We start from the raw sequence: 21,322 nt of genomic DNA, 5'->3' as shown, positions 1-21,322 counted from the left end.
CTTTGGTGGGTGAGGGTAAGCTTGGGAAAAATTTGCGATCTATGAGAGGGAGGAAGGACATTTTACATGCTTTAATTGAGAAGGAGTGTCAGGCGGGGAGATTGTTGAGCTCTTTTGATTGGCCTCCGTTTCCTGACTTTAAAGTGTCACCATTAGGTTTAGTCTCCAAGAAAAAGCAGGGTGAGTTTCGTTTAATTCACCATTCATCATACCCTGAAGCAAGTCTGTCAATGATTTCATATGCATCTTTGGATAATGCTATCCGCATCATCAGGAGTTTTGAGGATCCCTGGCTAGTTAAGGTAGATATCGAGTCGGCTTTTCGTTTGCTGCCAGTGAGGAAGGAGGATTGGCCATTATTGGGCATGATGGTGGGTGATAGCTTTTATTTCGACACTGCAATGCCCATGGGGTGTGCTGTGGTGTGTGCTACTTTTGAGAAATTTAGCACAGCACTGCATTGGATATGGCAGTGAACGGTTGTTGGACAGCAGGCAGTTCACTATTTGGTTGACTATTTTTTGGTGAATGAAAGAAAAGAAGGGGTCCAGGTGGCAATGCATGAGTTTTTGGGGATGTATGAGGTCTTAGGAGTACATCTGGCTAAGCATAAGTTGGAAGGCCCGGCGAAGGTGTTGGAGTTTTAGGGTTTGTCTGTGGATGCTTTTCAGGGATTGTTTCGTTTGCCAGAGGTTAAGGTGGTTCATCTGCGGGAGAGAGTTTCTTGGGTGAGGTCCTAGAGTAAGGTTCACTAGAGGGTTTTGTTGGAATTGTTGGGCTTAATGAATTTTGCCTGCAGGGCGGTACATCCGGGACATACATTTTGCTGGTCTGTGGCCTATCTATTAAAAGGGAGGAAGAGTAAGCACCACAGAGTAAGGGTCAGCAAGTTAGTATGGGGAAATCTAGCATTGTGGTTGAAATTTTTACATCAGTTTAATGGAATTTCATTTTGGCAGTTGGATTGGGTTGCTCAGGAAGAGCTCCATTTGTTTACAGATGCAGCCAGGGATTTGGGCATGGGAGCTTATTTCACAGGGCAATGGCTTTTGGTGCCATGGCCTGCTCATTGGCCTGAAGATTGGAGGTGGGATATTGCATTTTTGGAATTGATGCCAAACTGGGCAGCTACTGTGGTATGGCAGGACCATTTAAAGGGTAGGAGGGTTGTGTTTAATTTGGATAATATTGCAGTGGTGAGAGTGTTGCAGACTAAGATGGCTAAATCTCCCCGTTTGTTGTTAGTTCTTCGTAAACTTGTATTACAAAGTTTGTTAATTAAGTTTTCATTTACAGGGTTGCATGTATCTGGGGTTAAGAATGAGACAGCTGATAGTTGTCTCATTTCAGCATTGCAGATTCTGGCCCCAACGGCAGTGCTGCATCCTTCAGTTGTTCCAGACAAAATGAGGCAGATTGGCCTGTAATTATCAGCAGGCTGCTACAGCAGTCATGGGCGGTATCTATAAGGAAATCTTACGGTAGGTCACTGTGCGATTTTGACACTTTTCTGAAGCAGTTACCAGGAGTGTGAATGGTCAGAGAGTTTGTTGTTGTGTTATTTGGCCAGTTTGTGGAAGCAAGGTAAGGCGGTTCACACGGTGATGGCAGCGTTAGCAGCTCTAGGGGCATTTGCTCAGTTGGCCAGGTTAAAGGACTGGACTAAGTCGTGGTTGGTGGGGCATGTGGTGAAGGGATGGGGAGAATTGAAGGTCCTTCTACAGATAAGAGATGGCCGGTGACATTTTAAAGATGCTGTTAAGGGGTCTAGGAAGGGTATGTGGATGCATGGATGATTATTTGGTGTGGAGCAGAGTTAGTGTGTGGATGTATTGTGCGGCGTTTCATGTGTTTGAGTTGCTGGGTTCTTTGGTGTGGGTTGATGTGCTTATATTGCCTGGGGCTGTGCATATTAGGCTGCCATCTTCAAAAATGGATCACAAGGGATAGAGGATGCAATAGTTTTGGAAAAAGGTGATTTTTAGTTGGCTATGTCCTGTGGTGTGGGGTAGGAGGTTGTGGATGGCTAGTGGTAACAGAACTCAAGCGTTAGTTTTTGCATCAGTAGGTGGTAGGGCTTTGATGGGTGATCAATTGAACTTGATTATGAGAAGGGCTCTTAGTAGCATTGGGCTAGAAGGGGATAAGTTTTCTTCCCATTCCTTCAGATGGGTACGGCATCAGATTTAGTGAAGGGTGGAAGTTCGATTGAAGTTATCAAGAGGATGGGGCGGTGGTCTTCCAGTGCCTTTTTAGCTTATATTAAGTAGTCTGGTGAGAAGTATTGGTTAAAAAAAAATGTTTTTCCTCCTCTTGTAGGTGAAAGAAGGGTCTTCATCCTGGTTCACTCATTCGTATATTGGGTGGCTAGGCATCCAGTGATTAGATGCAATGGAATGAATTTGGGTTTGGAGTGTTTTGGTCTGACGGTAACCTGGCATGGTGTGAGAGGGTTATTGTGGAGTCAGATATTCAAGCAATTTACTATGTTGCAGAGTCAGTGGGGTTTGCGAAAGATTTTGGTGATTCATTTAGGGGACAATGTCTTAGGTAGAATTCCGAAAAGGCAGTTGGTTTATCAAATTTGCGAGGATTTACTAGTATTGAGAAGGCTTTATCTATCAGTGGTTTAATTTTGGGTCCAAGATTATTCCCAGGTTGTGTTGGAGGGAGGCTAATAATTTTTCTGCAGTGGAGAGGGCTAGGCGGTATGTTAACTTTATGCTGGCAAACTATCTGAAAGAAGAGGGGTGTGTACTATACGGCATGTGGAGTTTGAGGATAGGGATCCCATGTGGTATAGGTCAGACAGGGCTCATCTAAGCGAATTTGGCTTAGATCTGTTTAACCTTAATTTGGGATTTATGGTGGAAGACCTAGTTAAAAGGGGTATTGTGTAAGGGGGAACAGCCCTATTGGGCTGGTGGGTGGAGAAGAGGGACAGGCTTGCCCCTCTTCTGTTCCCCCTCATGAGGATAATTGGAATTGGTGGTGGTAAAAATTTTGGAGTGAAAGGATTGGATTGGTGATATGCTAAGGTGAGCAGGGACACTGCCTTGTTATTACAATGATAAGTGAGCAAGTGGGGGGACACTGCTTATCCATGGGTGAGCAGGTATACTGCCCTTATGTTTGTTTATGATGTTTTATTTTATTTTGTTGCAATGAATCAATTTGGTTTCCAATAAAGTTTCAATGTTGCTATTCTATATGTATTACAATAAAGGTCTTCTAAAGTCTGTGGGTGTGTTGTGTAGTTTGTTAGATGGACTATGACAACAAACTTTAAAGAAATCTTTAATGTCTTAGGCAAAGTATTAGTTTCTGTAAAGAAATCTTTAATGTCTTAGACAAAGTATTAGTTTCTGTAACGAAATCTTTAATGTCTTAGGCAAAGTATTAGTTTCTGCACTTGTCCAGTAAGCATTAAACTAAAAAAGCTCATAGCGTATTGCTTCACAAGTGTGTACAACACTGATACACAGTTCACAATATGGATATGCACCTGTCTTGCTGTAGATTTATTCATCAATTTTCAGATACTAAATGAACATAAGGCAGAAACCAGTACAAGGTGCAACATAACTCAGTCCCAGGATACACACACACACACACACACACACACACACACACACACACACAGTTCTAATCAAGTATTACTTTCTTATGTAATGTAGGCATCACACACACACGCTCTTACCTTCAATCGGCTATACCATTTTCTCTCTCATCACACACACACACACGATCTTACCTTCATAGGTTCATAGGTTCATACTAGGCTATCTGCCCTAGGGCATTTATAAGCCTAGCCAGAGTGTGTTTGGCTTTCGCCACCCATTTTAAAATAATTTTGCTATGCCCTTTTTCGAGGTTAGTATACTGTGCCTCTGTCTAACAGTGACACAGAAGTGATACCCGGGGTAAACCTACGATCTCCCATCCACTCATCAAGATTCCTCTTGAAGAGAGTCAATGAGGGACTCAGCCTAACTTGGACTGGGATTTTATTCCAGAGTGAAGGGAGCCTCTGGGTTATGAATCTGTCCCTCCAGCATGTCCTATTTATTTCAGTGCTGAGGTTCAAGTCTCTCGAGCGTAGCTCGATGGGATTTGGATTTTCTGAGGTGCAGCATGTCCATTAATTCCGGGTTGGACATGGCTTTATACGTCAGGCACAGATCGCCTCTGAGCAGGTGATATGCCACTGAGTAGAGCTGGAGTTTCTTTAACCGGGCAGCATATGGCATCTGTTTGAGCCCTTTGATCCTCTTGGTGAGGTACTTTTGGGGTGTTTCCAGTTGCTGCAGGTGTCTGGTAAGGTACATCCCAAAAGGGACATTGTACTCAGTTATGGGCCTGATGAGGGATGAGTAAAGAGGCACGATGACCTCCCCTGATCTAGATGTGAATCCCTTCATGATTAGGTGGGCTATATAAAATGTTTTTCTAACCACTTTGGCCACGTGGTTGTCAAATGAGAGATTGCTATCAACTTGGGTCCCCGAGTCCCTAATTACTTCTTCTGTACTTAATGGGTTACCACCTATGTGGTAATTTGTGGACACTTTGTTTTTGCCAAAGGGGATGACTATACACTTTTTGGCGTTTAGCTTTAGGCCATGTCTCTGGCACCAGTTGTCTGTTTCTATGAGGCCCTTTTGGAGGATGCTTGTGTCAGCTGGAGTGTCGATTATGGCACCCAGTTTGCAGTCATCTGCAAACTTGGTCAGCCACAGTCCTTCCATGTTGGCCTGTACCTCTGAGAAATATATACTGAACAAGAGAGGTCCCAGGACTGAGCCTTGTGGGACGCCACTTGTAACTGGTTTGGAGTCTGACATGGGTCCAGCAATTCTAACCATGTGGGTTCTATCCTTGAGCCAGTTTGCAACCCATCTAGTGACATAGGGGTTTATATTTAAGCTGGTGAGCTTATCTATAATGCCCGAGTGGGGGATTGTATCGAATGCTTTTGCGAGGTCCAGGTAGGCTGTGTGGACCATCTTCCCCTCGTCAATGGCCTTAGTGACTGTTTCAAAGAAATCAACCAGGTTTAAGAGGCAGGATCTGCCCTTAACAAAACCAAACTGGGTAGGATCCAGTGTCTGTAGGTCCCCAATATCTTTATTTATGAGGTCCATGATGATCCTTTCCATAGCTTTGCAGACCAAGCTAGTCAAGCTTATGAGGCGATAGTTTCCAGGATCCATTGAGGCACCACCTTTGTGGAGAGGGGCCACTGTTGCTGTATGCCACTCTTTGGGTACATATCCTGTAGTAAGGCTGAGACTGAACAGTAGTTTTATGTTTGGGTTTAGCTCTTCTTGGAGTTCATGTAGGACGCAGCCCGGGACACTGTCTGGTCCCATTAATGCTGTGTTTTTTGCTTTGGAGAGGGCAGCTCTTACCTGAGCATCTGAGATGTCAGGGGGGCAGCACTCTGCTGGGATAGACATTTGCCCTTTTGGTGGGGAGGGGGGGGGAGAAGTTTGCGCTGAACCTGTCAGCTAGGATGTTGGCAATGCCTGTGGGTTCGATGTATTTTTTGTAATTTTGGACTAATTCTGAGCATATCTGGGAATTCCCACCCAGGTTCCTAACATAACTAAAGAAAGCCTTGTTATTATCCTTGGTGTCCTGTGCAATTTTTCTCTCAAAGCTGGCCTTAGACGATTTTATGAGTGCCCATAGTTTTTTGCTAATACTGATCAGAGATGCCTTCCCTTTTTGGGATTTTGCTCTATCATGTAGTAGCTTCCTCTTTCTATTGTATAGTTTGTTTATGGCTGGGGTCCACCAGACAGGACATCTGCCTTTGGAGGATTGGGACTTGGTTTTATTTGGGATTGCATGATCCATGCATTCCTGAAGGTGTTCATAGAATGCATTTATAAAGGATTCTGCGGTCTGGGCCATATTTCCACAGGCCTGGGGGCTTTGAAGGATTCCACCTTGGTTTTGAGGAGTGTAAAATTTGCATTAGAGAGGTTTTTCACTGTGGTTTTCAGGGCAGGGGGTGGAGTCGGGATGTGAATATCCAGTGAGATTAGTTTATGGTCTGATCTTACCAATGAGGGATACACTTCTGGTCTGGAGCATAGAGTCCCCATGTTAGTGATGATCAGGTCCAGTATGTTTTCCCCTCTTGTGGGAGTGGTAACAAGTTGTTCCATAACATTTGAGTTTATAAATTCTAGGAACCTTTGGGCTAAGGTGTTGGAGCTAGAGTAATGCTCCCAGTTTATGTTTGGGTAGTTGAAGTTGCACAATATAATGGTGTTTGGAGAGACCTTCATATTTTCCAGTGTTCTCAGGAAGGCCGAGTGGGGTTCCTGGGTTTGGGAGGGTGGTCTGTAGCAGGCTATACACTGGAAGGCAGTTTTACCTACTGTTAGTTGCACATGGATAGTCTCTGATGCTTCGTGCTGTGCCACGAACCTGGAGGTGTGGGTATCTTTGATGAATATTGATACTCCCCTTCCTTTTGTGGTTCGGTCCAAGTTTTGGGGCCGAAATGCATGGTATGAGGTATAACCTGGTAGTGCTGGGGTGCTCTCGGGAGCCTTGAACCAGGTTTCTGTTACTGCACAGATATCGATGTTCTCCATGCTAAAGAGAGTTTCGAGTGCATGCATCTTGAGGTTTAGACCTCTGGCGTTGAATAGCATTACTCTTAGTTTCTTATCCCTTGTGATACCTATGGAGGTGGGTTTGTCTATTGAGCCTTGCCTAAAAAAGGCACTATGGGGGTAGCAAGAGCCTTTGCCAATATCCGAAAGCCCAGGGGTGACAGGTGCAAGCCGTCCCTAGCGAAGCATCGTGGCTTGTCGAGCATGTCATCCCAGGCTGACAGGCATTGGATCCCCTTTGAATGACACCAATACTTAAGCCAATTGTTGAAATTGATCATCTTGTCTTCATATTGTGGCATCATTCTTGGTGAGGGTAAGATGCTACTCAAGGTCAGGGTCATACCGGCCTGGGCTACATGCTCAGAGAGCTCCTGTATGTCTCTTTTCATGTAGTCCAGGGAGGTACGTCTCAGGTCATTCACACCAGCATGGACAATGACTGAGTCATATTTGTACTTGCCTTGGAGTGACCTGAGTGCTTGTGTTATGTGGCGGATCCTAGCGCCCGACAGGCAGCTCACCATGACCTTCTCCTTGTTGAGCCTGGTGAGTGGGACGTCAGTGTGCCTGACGATAGAGTCACCTATTACAAGTGTATCAGGTGTGTTGTTTAGCCTTAAGGGCTGTGACTGTTCGGCACACTGGCTTTGTGAGCTATGTGTTGTACGTGTTTTGTTTTGGGGTAGCAGTTGCTTGGGTGTCTGCTTTGGAGGTCTCTGCTGCTTAGGCAGATTTTTATTTAGAGCCTCTGAGTATGTTTTTGTGTGTTTATGTGTTTGGTTTGCTGTCGTGGTAGGTCTATGTGAGACTGGAATTGTAGTGATTGTGGTTTCCTTCTCATCCTGACTGGTTACTCCAGTACTGAGTTGAGAGAGCTTAGCCTCCAGTATGGCTATATGGTTGCATCTCTCACATGTGTTGGAATTTGTTGGGAGGAGGAGAGGGTTGTCTGTTCACATGAGGCAGTTGTAACATTGCCTCAAGATTCCTAGATTCACCAGCTGGACCGGAGAGGAGATTGACAACTGACCTTTGGACATGCTAGAATAGTATTGGGAATTCCTTTATAATTGAAAAAAAAAGGACTAATGGGGAACAAGGTACTCAAGGGGAGTTTGTGAGGGTGTAGTGCTTTTAATTTTTTAGTGCTGACTTATATAATTGCTTTAGTGGGCAAGTGCCAGATAACTTAAATGCAATGTGTTACAGGTAACTTAAATGCAAAAACTACAAACAGTAACTTTCTTTCAAGTGAAACAAGGAAATAAGTACAGTAAGCAATGCAGATATTACTAGGGATCCGCAGAAGCGCTGAAAAGATGCATTTTAGGTGGAATTAGCGTTTCAGGGAAATAACAAGCAAACAAACAACAAGCATACAAACAAAGCTAGATTCAGCAGGCCTGGATCTAGTCTATGCTACAGCAAACAAGGTGTACCAAATTTCAGTAAGAAACAGTTCAAATATGCAGGCACTATAAGCCTTTAACCAGAAATTCCGAGCTCAGAAGGGCAGAGTCCAGCCTCTCCTCCCACAAGAGTGCAGACCACGAACCTTCTTTATGTAAAATAACTGGCCTGAAGCCCAAGTGCTTAAACCAGAACTAATATGCTTTTAGAATAACAGACACTGAGCCCTCATTCAGCAGTTCCCAACTTAGAAGGATGTAAGCTACCTGTCCTGCCACCACAGTGCAGACCACAAACCCTCCTAATGTAAAACAACTGGTCTGAAGCCCAAGTGCTTAATCCAAAAGACTTAGAATGATAGCTACACTTTAATCAAGTTACTACTAAGCAGTAATAAATACAGTTGAATACTTTAAAGAATGCCTGGATTAGTGCTCAAGTTATACAAACAAAGCTAGATTCAGCAGGCCTGCATCTAGTCTGTGCTACAGCAAACAAGGTGTACCAATTTCAGTAAGAAGCAGTTCAAATATGCAGGCACTATAAGCCTTTAACCAGAAATTCCCTGCTCAGAAGGGCAGAGTCCAGCCTCTCTTCCCACAAGAGTGCAGACCACGAACCCTTCTAATGTAAAATAACTGGCCTGAAGCCCAAGTGCTTAAACCAGAATTAATACACTTTTAGAATAACAGACACTGAGCCCTCAATCAGCAGTTCCCAACTTAGAAGGATGTAAGCTACCTGTTCTGCCACCACACTGCAGACCACAAACCTTCTAAATGTAAAACAACTGGTCTGAAGCCCAAGTGCTTAAACTAAAAGGCTTAGAATGAGATACATCAAGCAGTAATAAATACAATTGAGTACTTTGAAGATGATGCAAAAGCAAAATAAAGTAGGAAGAAACACAAATACAGTAAAAGCAGATACATTTTTTTTTCAGAAAAGTAGCAAAAACAGTAGTAAAAACAATTCACATGCAGTGTAAGCTGGCACACTTGAGTATGTAGCAATATTAGTCCATACACAGTTTGAAAAATGTAATTAAATTAAAAAGGACTAAAAGCAAGTGCAGAAAGGGTTTATTAGGTAGAATGCGGTAAAGAGATGGGACTGGGGGAGTGTCCTAGATCAAATCTACAATGGGGCGGGCACTGCAAAAGCCACCAAATTTAAACTACAACCAAGAACAGGGAGGGGGGGTGGGGAAACCAGTTTCAACAGAGATATGAGGAATCAGAGTGCAAATTATAAAACCAAAAAAAAATATATACTGATCTCTGTATATTTGCAGAACAGTAAGACAACAGATATCTAAGCAACAATTTAGCTCTATAATACAGAATAATACAGAAAAATATACTCAGCTCTATATATTTGCAGATAGTCTTGTAAGGCTGTCTCTCAACACACAGGTTCCACTTTAAAATGTTAAAAGAGGCAAAACAAGGTAATAAAGTAGGAAGAAACACAAATACAGTAAGGCAGATGAAGTGCAAAAATTTTTTTCTTTTTTTTTCAGATGGAGGAAACAGAGCAAATTAAGATACTATAGGGGAATGCCCTTCCAAAGTGCTCTCTCTGTACACTGCAGAGGAGATGGGACTGGTAAGAGTATCCAAAATCAAAATATGATCTCACTGTACTCAGTTGAGTGAGCAAATGAGATGGGTCCAGGAGGACTGTGCAAAAAGAGATTTACAGCAGGGGCAGGCAATTCCAAAGCCACACAAGATTAACACCACAACAAGAAACAGAGAGGGGGGTGGGGAACTACTGCAGAGATTCAGAGACACACACAATATTTACTGAATGCAAGACGCACAATATTTACTCACTCAAATCTTAAATAAGTGCAGAAAATATACTTAAATCAGCTTATGTCCAGTTGATGTATGCAGAGAAGTCTCAGTAGCTAGCAACTCGATTTAAAATGATTACTAGAAATGTAACCAACACAGATTTTAAAGCTAGCAGAAACCCCCAAGCTATTTAACACTTAACAAAGGAATTTCACAGCAGTCTAACAACTACTGCAGAGATTCAGAGACACACACAATATTTACTGAATACAAGACACACAATATTTACTCACTCAAATCTTAAATAAGTGAAGAAAATATACTTAAATCAGCTTATGTCCAGTTGATGTATGCAGAGAAGTCTCAGTAGCCAGCAACTCGATTTAAAATGATTACTAGAAATGTAACCAACACAGATTTTAAAGCTAGCAGAAACCCCAAGCTATTTAACACTTAACAAAGGAATTTCACAGCAGTCTAACAACTACTGCAGAGATTCAGAGACACACACACACAATATTTACTGAATGCAAGACACACAATATTTACTCACTCAAATCTTAAATAAGTGCAGAAAATATACTTAAATCAGCTTATGTCCAGTTGACATATGCAGAGAAGTCTCAGTAGCCAGCAACTCGATTTAAAATGATTACTAGAAATGTAACCAACACAGATTTTAAAGCTAGCAGAAACCCCCGAGCTATTTAACACTTAACAAAGGAATTTTACAGCAGTTTAACCACTACTGCAGAGATTCAGAGACACACACACAATATTTACTGAATGCAAGACACACAATATTTACTCACTCAAATCTTAAATAAGTGCAGAAAATATACTTAAATCAGCTTATGTCCAGTTGACGTATGCAGAGAAGTCTCAGTAGCCAGCAACTCGATTTAAAATGATTACTAGAAATGTAATCAACACAGATTTTAAAGCTAGCAGAAACCCCCAAGCTATTTAACACTTAACAAAGGAATTTCACAGCAGTCTAACAACTACTGCAGAGATTCAGAGACACGCACAATATTTACTGAATGCAAGACACACAATATTTACTCACTCAAATCTTAAATAAGTGCAGAAAATATACTTAAATCAGCTTATGTCCAGTTGATCTATGCAGAGAAGTCTCAGTAGCCAGCAACTCGATTCAATCTCGCTATACCACAATGGCTGTCTACAATTCCGCCTGCAAGTAGACTTGAATGCCACATGGTGGCATGAGTCCATGCATAAGACACACGCATAGTTTTCCTTAAAGGAAAACATACCGCAGTGGTAATAAGTTTTTTTCTCTTTTTTTGGGTGAGGGGTGGAAGTCTGTGTTGTGGACTGCTATGTGAATTCAAGAAAAAGTAATGCAAAAGTAATTCACATTTGCGTTACTAGTTACTAAAAATAGTAATATGTTACAATTATTGCATTACTATATTCACAAGTAACGCATAATATTACTAGTTACTTAAAAAATTAATATATTACAATAACGTGTTACTCCCACCACTGGGTATATGTATGTCTCCCAAATATGCAACAAAATCTAGAAGATGTAGGATCTTAGCCTGGAGGTATTTACATAGGTATTTTTATACCCCAAGCAGACTCCAAAGAATTCTTCCTCAGGTAGACAGCAAATGTTGGAGGTGTGATGGGGAGGAAAGAGGTAACTGAGAACATATTTTTCTGGGAGTGTAATGAGTTGGCAAACTTTAAAGATTCCGTGCAGACTGCTTTGTCAGAGATGCTGGGTGGGCAAACTGGAATAACTAGGGAAATGATTTTTTGAGCTGTGATATACAATCGGAATTGCCTAGACATAGTAAGGCCTTGCTGAGTCTAATTATGATGGCTACCAAAAAAAGCAATTACTAGAAAATGGAAATCAAAGTCTAAACCAACTTTACTAGAAGTAGCAAAGATAGTAACAGAGATAAAACAACTGGAATTTGGGAACTTTAGAAAAGGCTATGGACAAATTACATAAAAAAATGGGAAATGTGGGATCAATACATGTACAGGAGGAACAAGGTTTAAAAGAAGGCAAGATTTGAATGAGCTATGTAATGGTTGATTGAAAGTGACTGGATATATTAAAAGTGCTGTATAATATTTGCAGCTACAGTTGTGTCAGCACAGTTTGTAAATGTATAATGTTTGCAACTGAGATGATGTCGCTATGGTTTATTTTCATTTATATGAATGTAAGATTGCCTATGTCATATATGATAGTTTAATAAAGATGTTTTTTGTTTAGAAAAAAACACTTGTTTTAATAAACTTCCTGTATCATAAATCATAACTTTAGTAATCCAAACTAAAACTAATAAAGCTAAAGAAATCATTTGATTAACCTAACCCACCCTCTCCCCTCTTATTATACAACACCTCTCGTTTTATAGTGTCAAGTCTCGCTCCCAAACTATTCCAAATGCTAACTAGAACAGCTTATTTTCCACAATACAAGGAAAAAAACACTTCCCCATATTCTAAATGTGTCTAATATCACCAAATGTGTCAAATATTGTTTTATTAAATTTTAATAATAATTTGGAATATTTTTAATTTATCTTTTAACTTTTACCAAAAACTCTGTCAGTTGTTCCTCAGTTATTTCATTCCCACCAAATATTATACCTAGGACCTCAATTTCCTTTATAGTAAAACATACTGCACCTAACTTTATCTCCAAACCTTTTACTTTTCCTCTTAACTTAAAGTCAAACTCACAGTCTTTAAAATTTTCATTCAAAGTATTCTTAACTACCCAAACCCATATTCTACTATTAACCATCAAAATCAAATCATCAGCATTACACAGTATAAATCTGTAATATTATATATTCTTAAAATAATCCTGGCCTCCATTATACTATGGGACATTCATTTCTTACCCCCTTCCTTATCTTTACCTTCTCACATTGGTAAAAATGTTTAGTAAAAAGATGGTATTTTCATAAACACTCTGCAAAACCTTAACAACCCTACCATATGGTTTCTTATACTGTACAATAACTGATTATGATCCACTTTATCAACTATCTTGACAATATGGCAAAACCTTACCCTTTCTTTTCACCTTTTTAATTCCTTCATCATTTTTTTTCTTTTTGTCAAATATTTTTTTTCTAATCTTAATCCTATTCATTTCATAAATATCCCTTTATTTTCTTAAACAATATAGACGGGCTTTCCACTACTACCTTTTCATGTAACCTACGTTTTAAGGTACAGCTCTTTGTCAGGCCTATACCATTTTTCTGTTTACTTCCATACACATCTTTTTATACTTACACTTGTATGGTAGCTACCATTTTGTCCATATTTTATGAAACAGTTTCATACCCTTATGTTTGTTAAATAAGTCCTCACTCATCTTGCTCTATTTTTAAACCCAAACAAAGCACGATTCATCATTTAAAATATTTTCCTTCTCTAACGTCATGACAAAAAACAGACTAAATAACCACATGATCTGTAAAACACACCATTTTAAAACTACTACAAACTTCCTTCAAAATATATTAACATACTAAAAGAAATTAATTTCCAAGTGTGCCCTCTTCTAAGTATACCTCCTTTCCTTGTCTACGCTTATCTGAATATATTGCGACAATTCCTATACACTTTCACATCACTTGAACATTCATATTCCTTGCTTTGACACCATAATTAAGATTTCCCAATAAAATAATACCCATATTTAATAAGTATTATCTATTTAATAACAGTATGTGTATGTTTGGATAAGACCAAAACTTACTATCCTACCTCTAATCACATAATCAATAAAATGTGTCTGCCCTGAATCACCTACAATCATATACAATACACTAATTTTTCTATCATTTACTAATAAAGGCACTCCAAAACACTCCTCATACTCCATAAATCTCTATATCCCAAAGTTTATTACACGACTCTTTCTGCATTTCACTTAAAAAACTAACATCCAGTAAACATTCAATAACATGCTTCATTGGCTTATATCATTCATAGGTTAATAGGTTCATATGTAGGTACTAAACTATCTGCCCAAAGGCATTCATAAGCTTTCGCTGCCCCCTTAGATTAGTTCCCTGTGTCTCTGTCCAGCAGAGCCATTGAAGTGATCCCTGGGGGTAAACTTTCTGTTTCCCATCCACTCATCAAGGTTTCTCTTGAAGAGGGTTAGCAAGGAGCTCTGCCTAATGTAGATTGGAATCTTGTTTTAGAGCATGGGGAGTCTCTGGGACAGGAATCTATCCCTCCAGCATGTCCTATTTATTGTTGTGGTGAGGTTTAGATCCCTAGAGCATGTGGCTCGAGGGAATATGGTTTTCTTTAGGTGGAGCATGTCCAGCAATTCTGGGTTGGACATGGCCTTGTATGTCAGGCAAAGATCACCTCTGAGTAGGCAGTATGCAACCGAGTACAACTGGAGTTTCTTCAGTCGAACTGCATAGGGCATCTGTTTGAGGCCAGTGATCTTCTTGGTGAGGTACGTCTGTAGTCTTTCCAGTTGTTTCAGGCGTCTTGTAAGGTACATCCCAAATGGGGCATTGTACTCTATGATGGGTTTGATGAGTGATGTGTAGAGGGGCACAATGACCTCTCTTGATCTGGATGCAAACCCTTTTGTGATTAGGTGGGTCACATAGAAGGATTTTCTAACCACTTTGGTAATGTGATTATCAAAGGAAAGGTTACTATCTACATGGGTCTCCAGATCCATTATTATGTCTTCCCTATTTAGGGGGCTAACACCTATGTGGTAGTTTGTGGGTACTTTGTTTTCTCCAAAGGTGATGACTATGCACTTTTTGGCATTTAGCTTGAGGCCATGGTTTTGACACCTGGTATCTGTCTCAGTGAGACCCCTTTGGAGGATGTCTGTGTCAGCCGGATAGTCAATTATAGCCCCTAGTTTGCAGTCATCTGCGAACTTGGTCAGCCATAGTCCTCCTGTGCTTGCCTGTACCTCTGAGAAGTATATGCCGAATAGGAGGGGTCCTAGGACTGAGCCCTGGGGAACACCACTTGTAACCGGTTTAGAGTCAGACCTAGCTCCCACAACTCTTGCCAAGTGGATTCTGTCCGTGAGCCAGTTGGCAACCCATCTCGTGACTTAGGGGTTTATGTTCAGGCTGTTGAGCTTTTCTATAATACCTGAATGGGGAATGGTGTCAAAGGCCTTTGTGAGGTCTAGGTAGGCTGTGTGGACCACCTTTACCTCATCTATAGCCTTGGTAACTGTCTCAAAGAAGTCCACCAGGTTTAGAAGGCATGATCTGCCCTTAACAAAGCTGAACTGGGAAGGGTCCTGTGTTTGGAGATTCCCAATGTCTCTGTTAATGAGATCCATGATGATGCGCTCCATAGCCTTACAGACCAAGCTAGTCAGGCTTATAGGGTGATAGTTCCTGGGGTCTGTTTTAGCTCCACCTTTATGGAGTGGAATAACCATTGCTGTGCACCACTCTATGGGTACGTAGCCTGTGGAGAGGCTGAGTTTGAACAGTGTGTTTAGGTGAGGGGTTAGTTCATCTTTGAGCTCATGTAGGATTCAGCCTGGAACACCATCCAGTCCCATTGATACTGTGTTTTTGGCTTTGGTGAGGGCCGCTTTAACCTGAGTGTCTGTGATTTCAGGGGCACTACATTCTTATGGTATAGTTATGGGCCCTTTTGCGGGTGAGAGAGGGGTGCACTGAACCTGTCTGCCAGGATGTTGGCTATATCGGTCAGTTCCATGTATTTTGTGCCATTCTGCACTAACACCAAGCAGATCTGAGAATTGCCACTTAGATTCTTGACATAGTTAAAGAATACCTGGTGGTTATCTTTGGAGTCCTTGGCAATTTTTCTTTCAAAGTTAGCCTTGGATGATTTTATGCGGGGTTGTAGTTTCTTGCTGATACTGATCAGGGATGTCTTTTCTTCTTGGGATTTTACTCTTTTCTGTACTAGTTTCTTCCTCCTATTGTATAGCTTGTTTATGGCAGGGGTCCACCAGACAGGTTTCCTTTTCTTGGAGGAGTGAGTCTTGGTTTTGCTTGGGATAGCATGATCCATGCATTCTTTTAGGTGCCCGTAGAGTGCATTAGTAAAGGACTTTGCAGCTTGGACAGCGTTATCCTTTAGCATGAGGGCTTTGAAACTTTCCACCTCAGTCTTAAGTAACGTGAAGTTTGCTTTTGAAAAGTTTTTCACGGTGGTTTCTTTGACCGGGGGTGGGGGCTGAATGTGGATATCCAGAGTGATTAGTTTATGGTCAGATCTAACCAGTGAGGGGTTGACCTCCGGTGTGGAACATCGGTCGCTCATGTTGGTGATGACCAGGTCCAATATGTTGTCACCTCTGGTGGGGGTGTTGACCAGTTGATCCAGGGTTTTTGAGTTTATAAATTCTAGGAAATGTTGGGTGAGGGAGTTAGTACTTAAGTGGTTCTCACAGTTAATGTTTGGATAATTGAAATTACCCAATATTAGGGTGTTTGTTAGGACCTTTATGTTTTCCAGTGTTTCCAGAAATGCAGAGTGGGGGTCCTGGGACATGGTGGGTGATCTGTAGCAAGCTACAATTTGAATTGCAGTTTTGCCCGTTGTTGGTTGCACATGGATGAACTTTGAAGCATCGTGCTGTGCCACTAACCTGGAGGTGTGGCTATCCTTGATGAATATGGATACACCCCCACCTTTTGTATTTCGGTCCGGGTTTTGTGGCCGAAATGTATGGTATGAGTTGTAGCCTGGTAGTGCTGGGGTGCCCTCTGGAGCCTTAAACCAGGTTTCTGTTACTGCACATATATCAATTTCAATTTTCTCCATACCGAAGAGTGCCTCGAGTGTGTGCATTTTGAGGTTTAGGCTTCTGCCATTGAGTAGCATTACCCTCAGTTTTTTATTGAATTCTTAATACAATTAAAATTGACATATCAAATAATGTTTACCCTTTTCCTTTCATTGCCTCATCTTCTTATTAATTTCCCTTCACAAGATACTTTTTCATTATATAAACAAAATTTGGTTTGGTTACCATTTATTCCCCTTTACTTGTAAAACAATATGCAAGCCCTTCTGCAGTTGTTTCAGTTTCATATTCTTCTTCTGTAACCTTACTTTCTCCTTTTTTTCAGTTACATCAAGCATATTTTCACTAGTTTTCTCATTTCTTTCTCCACTGTTGCATAATTTCCTTTTCACTTTACATGGACATCAGCGACAACGTTTTAGTCATGTTTGCATTTTCATTCGCTTGTCCATGTTCTCTTCACTCATTAAGGTCAAGCCATAAATGGCCACCTTTACCACATTTTAAACAGGTCACTTTGTAATTTTAAGAGGTATGCCTTATACCCGCACCAAATTACAATACCATTCATCACAATTATTAAGCAAATGTGATTCATCTCCACAGCAGTAACACATTTTAGGTGGACCAGTGTATTTCGGATTTTCTCTCTACCAGTTAATTTTAAATCACACATGGTAAATGCATCCACTTACCAAATACATACACATAAATGTGCACACACACACACACACACACACACACACACACACACACACACACACACACACACACACACACACACACACACACACACACACACACACACACACACACACACACACACACACACACACACAGCTCTAATCAATTATTACTTTCTTATGTAATGTAGGCATCACACATACAATCTTACCTTCAATCACATTATATCGCATCTCTCTACAATTCCTCCTGCAAGTAGACTTGTATTCCACGCGGTGGCATGTGTCCATGCGTAGGGCATGTGCATGGCCCTCCTTAAAGGAAAACACACCGCAGTGGTAAAAAGTTTTATTTTGGGGGGGGTTGAAGTAACACAAAAGTAATTCACATTTGCGTTACTAGTTACTAAAAATAGTAATATATTACAATATTCACAAGTAGTGCATAATATTACTAGTTATTTAAAAATGTAACATATTACAGGAACATGTTACTCCCATCACTGTATAGAGGACAGGCATGGTGCATTTTAGTTAATTGATGTAATTAGTGGGAGGGTGAATGATATTTAAAGAATGAGATGTTTTATGTTGGTTATCTGATGAAGTTCGTCATTGAACGAAACCTGGGTCATCTGTGGTTCTTCAATAAAGTAGTTTTGGATTGTCGTTCTATCGTTTTTTGCTTAGTGGATGGGTGTAAGCATTTGTAGCTGAAGACTGTTGGTGTTTACTCCTGGTGTACGTGGACCTCCTTGTTACCTTGCTTACTAGTTCGGTGTGTGTTGTGCTTTGATGGTGCATTTTCACACACACACAAAACACACTTTTATATATATATATATATATATATATATATATATATAGCGGCTCTTGCTATAGAACTGCAGCCCCCCCACCTGTAGAAAGAAAAAAGAAAAGAATAAAAAATAAATCGTGAGGCCCCCCCACCTGTAGAAAGAAAAAAAAATAATAAAAAGAATATTGTGAATCCCGGAACTCCACACATGCGTACTTGGAATTGAACTCCAGACTGCTGTGTTAGGCGGGCCAGATAAGGAAGAAAGGGTTCTCTACCCTGCAGCCCCAGAAGTCTGTGTAGTGATGACTGCACAGACCGGAAGGACACCGGACTGCATCACCCACAGGCTGGAGGCTCCAGCCTACTCTCGTCTCACGGGGAAACCAGTACAGCTTGCGCAGGCTGCTAAGGAGGACGGATGATTTGTATAACTTGAGAGTTGGCTGCTGCAGAGGATGGATTCAGGCTGCTACAGAGGATGAACAGATTTTGATCTGCTGCTATGGAGGACGAATGTGGAGTTTGATATGCCACTATGGAGGTAGGGTGTGTATGCAGGACTGATCTGGCTGCTAGTGTCTGTGTAAGAGAACACATGGTGGTGGGTAGAGAATATTCAGGCTTGAACCCTGTACCTTGGGTGCAAGTGGTAAGGACCTGAATTCCCTCCCCACCACCATTTGTAAAAAATTTGCAGAATTTTGCATCATATTTGTTCTGTTCCTCATAAAATCTGTGGTTTCTGCTGTTTGTTGTTCCTGTCAGTCAGTCAGTGGTACACTGGTAGCATTATTGCCTGACAGCTATACGTTCTCTGGTTTGATTCTTGGCTGGGGTGCTTTCTGTGTGGAGTCTGCATGTCTTCCCATCTTACAAAGACATGTGTCTGGAATGTTTCTCCCTGCTCTGCTGAAAATTGGCTTTTGTTCCAAGTCAGACTTTCCTGGTTAACAAATGTTAAATAAAAATAATAGGCATTTGAATTTCAGACTTCATATTCTTCAGAAAGTACATGACCTTTTATTCTAGCAATTTTCTAAGTTTATAACATGGGTATTTGAAATGTGTCCCTATTTTTGGGACTGTATTCCCCCATTTTTGGCTTCGTCCAGGTTTTTTGTGCTAAGGTTGACAGCTATGGTGAGAACTAAATATGTTTGGGGGCTGTATTCCCCCATTATTGGCTTTGTTCAGGTGTTTTGTGCTAAGAGGTTGACAGCTATGGTGAAAACTGAATTCACCAAATGGTAGCCATTTAAGTTTCAGTCTTCCTCTCTTTCAGAAAACAGAAAATTTTGCATAGTGGTATGTTTCTCTGAATATTTTGCACAGGGTCCTGGGTTCAATACTTAGCAGTGAAATGTATGTTGGTAACACAGCATTTTATTCTAGCAACTTTCCAACATTATGCAAGCAATGTTTAAAATGTGTCCCTGTTTTTTGGGCTTTTGTTCCCCCCCCCCAATAAATTTTGGCTTTTTCCAGATTTCTTGTGCTGCAAAGTACAGAGATACAGCTGAGTGTCAAGTATATTTTACAAGAAGATGACAGCTGCAGGGGAACAAAAGTTTAGTGCTGCTTATGGTGAGCCTGCTCGCATTGTTAATAGCACAACAGTAGTATACTTACTTTTGATGCAGGAGGCTGTGGGTTCTACTCCCACAGTAGGTAGATAAATTGCTAATACTGTACTGTGTTGTAAAGGGAGTGGATGCTGTAGTCCTTTTTGGTGAAGGTACCTAGTAACTATGAACCTGTTATCAGTTTGCCATTCATTCCCTATTGCAATATTACTAGCTTATCATTTTTTAATGCAACATACGTAATTTATTCCTCAAGGGCAACAGGCACTTTATTTGTAGATGAAAGAATGAAATATAAAGTTGTTTGCTAGCAGCAACCTCTTCATTAGTTACATATTTCTTTAATGTGGAATTATTTAGATGACTTTTACTTCTTCAGAGATTGTGCATATTCACTAATACTGGTGGGCTGTAGACGTTTGAGTAGACTTTTATGATCGAAATGTTCGGAATTGGGCAGTTATGTCATTATTGGTACATGCATTTTGTTTCATTGTTTACTGGAAAAATGTTCAAAACAATAAATTTAAAATGCCGTCTAACAACTGTACTGTATTGCACAAGGAACATAATTTAATACAGTCAGGAAGGTGTATCAAAGATCATGTGTATGTTTCGTGTGCAAGGGGCCTATGATTTGAAAACAGCCCAAAGTTAATCTTTATCTGCCACTGGCAAAATATATTTTCTTTGAATGTGGGTTTCAATGCTGTTTTGATGAATGTGAATTTCAAGGGCAGAGAAGTTTTAATGCTAAGTCTGTTTATATTGTGAGACTGCATTGCTTTGTTTAGCAGATGTCTTAGTGTTTGTGCTGTAAAATGCAAAATAAAATTTTCAAATGGAATCCAAATCATCATAGAGGTAAAACAGTATGCACATTAGTGTTTATGGTAAATTGGGTGAAATAGCCAAGTAATGGTTCATTGGAATGGTTGCAGGGGGGAGGCTCCATTCGACGATGATTTTGTGAGGGGGAAGGTTGGCAAACTCAGACAGCCCCAGCTGAACTATACCTCTCAACTGTCCAGATTTTCACAGAATTAATAGATTTTTGCTTCTTATTTTTGGTTTGTTCCTCATAAAATTTGTGGTTTTCTGGCAAATAATTTAGGAATTAAGTCACTAAATAATGAAAGACACTGAGTTTCAGATGTCATAACCTTCAGAAAAATGCATGCTAAAGCAAGACCTGTTGTATAAACTGAGGCAGTTGATAGAATATAAGAGCAATTTTTAGTACTGTTTATATATTTGGCCTTGTCCATATTTCCTGCATTAACAGGTTGAGAGGTACATGCAAATAAATTGCTTTATAGAGTTAGGCATATCCAAACCTCTCAACTGTCCCCGATTTTGGCTCAAAATGTTGCTCTTCCCCAATAATCCCTCCGCAAAATGGCAATTTTGGAAGAAAACGTGGAGTGTTTACAATTAATAAATAACTGTAATAATCAGAGTTATAGATTACTTTTATTTCAGAAATGCATGTAGATTCTTTTATTTTGTCAGCTGCTCAAATTATCAGTACTAATATTAAAGTGTCCCTTCTTTGACAGGTTCCCAGCTGTATTGTGTGACTATTTTTTATTTTTGCATCACATTTTT

This window comes from Protopterus annectens, chromosome 9.part0, assembly GCF_019279795.1.
Source record: "Protopterus annectens isolate FY-2018-M chromosome 9.part0, PAN1.0, whole genome shotgun sequence".
Lineage (NCBI taxonomy): Eukaryota > Metazoa > Chordata > Ceratodontiformes > Protopteridae > Protopterus > Protopterus annectens.
Note: the sequence above shows the minus strand (reverse complement) of the source record.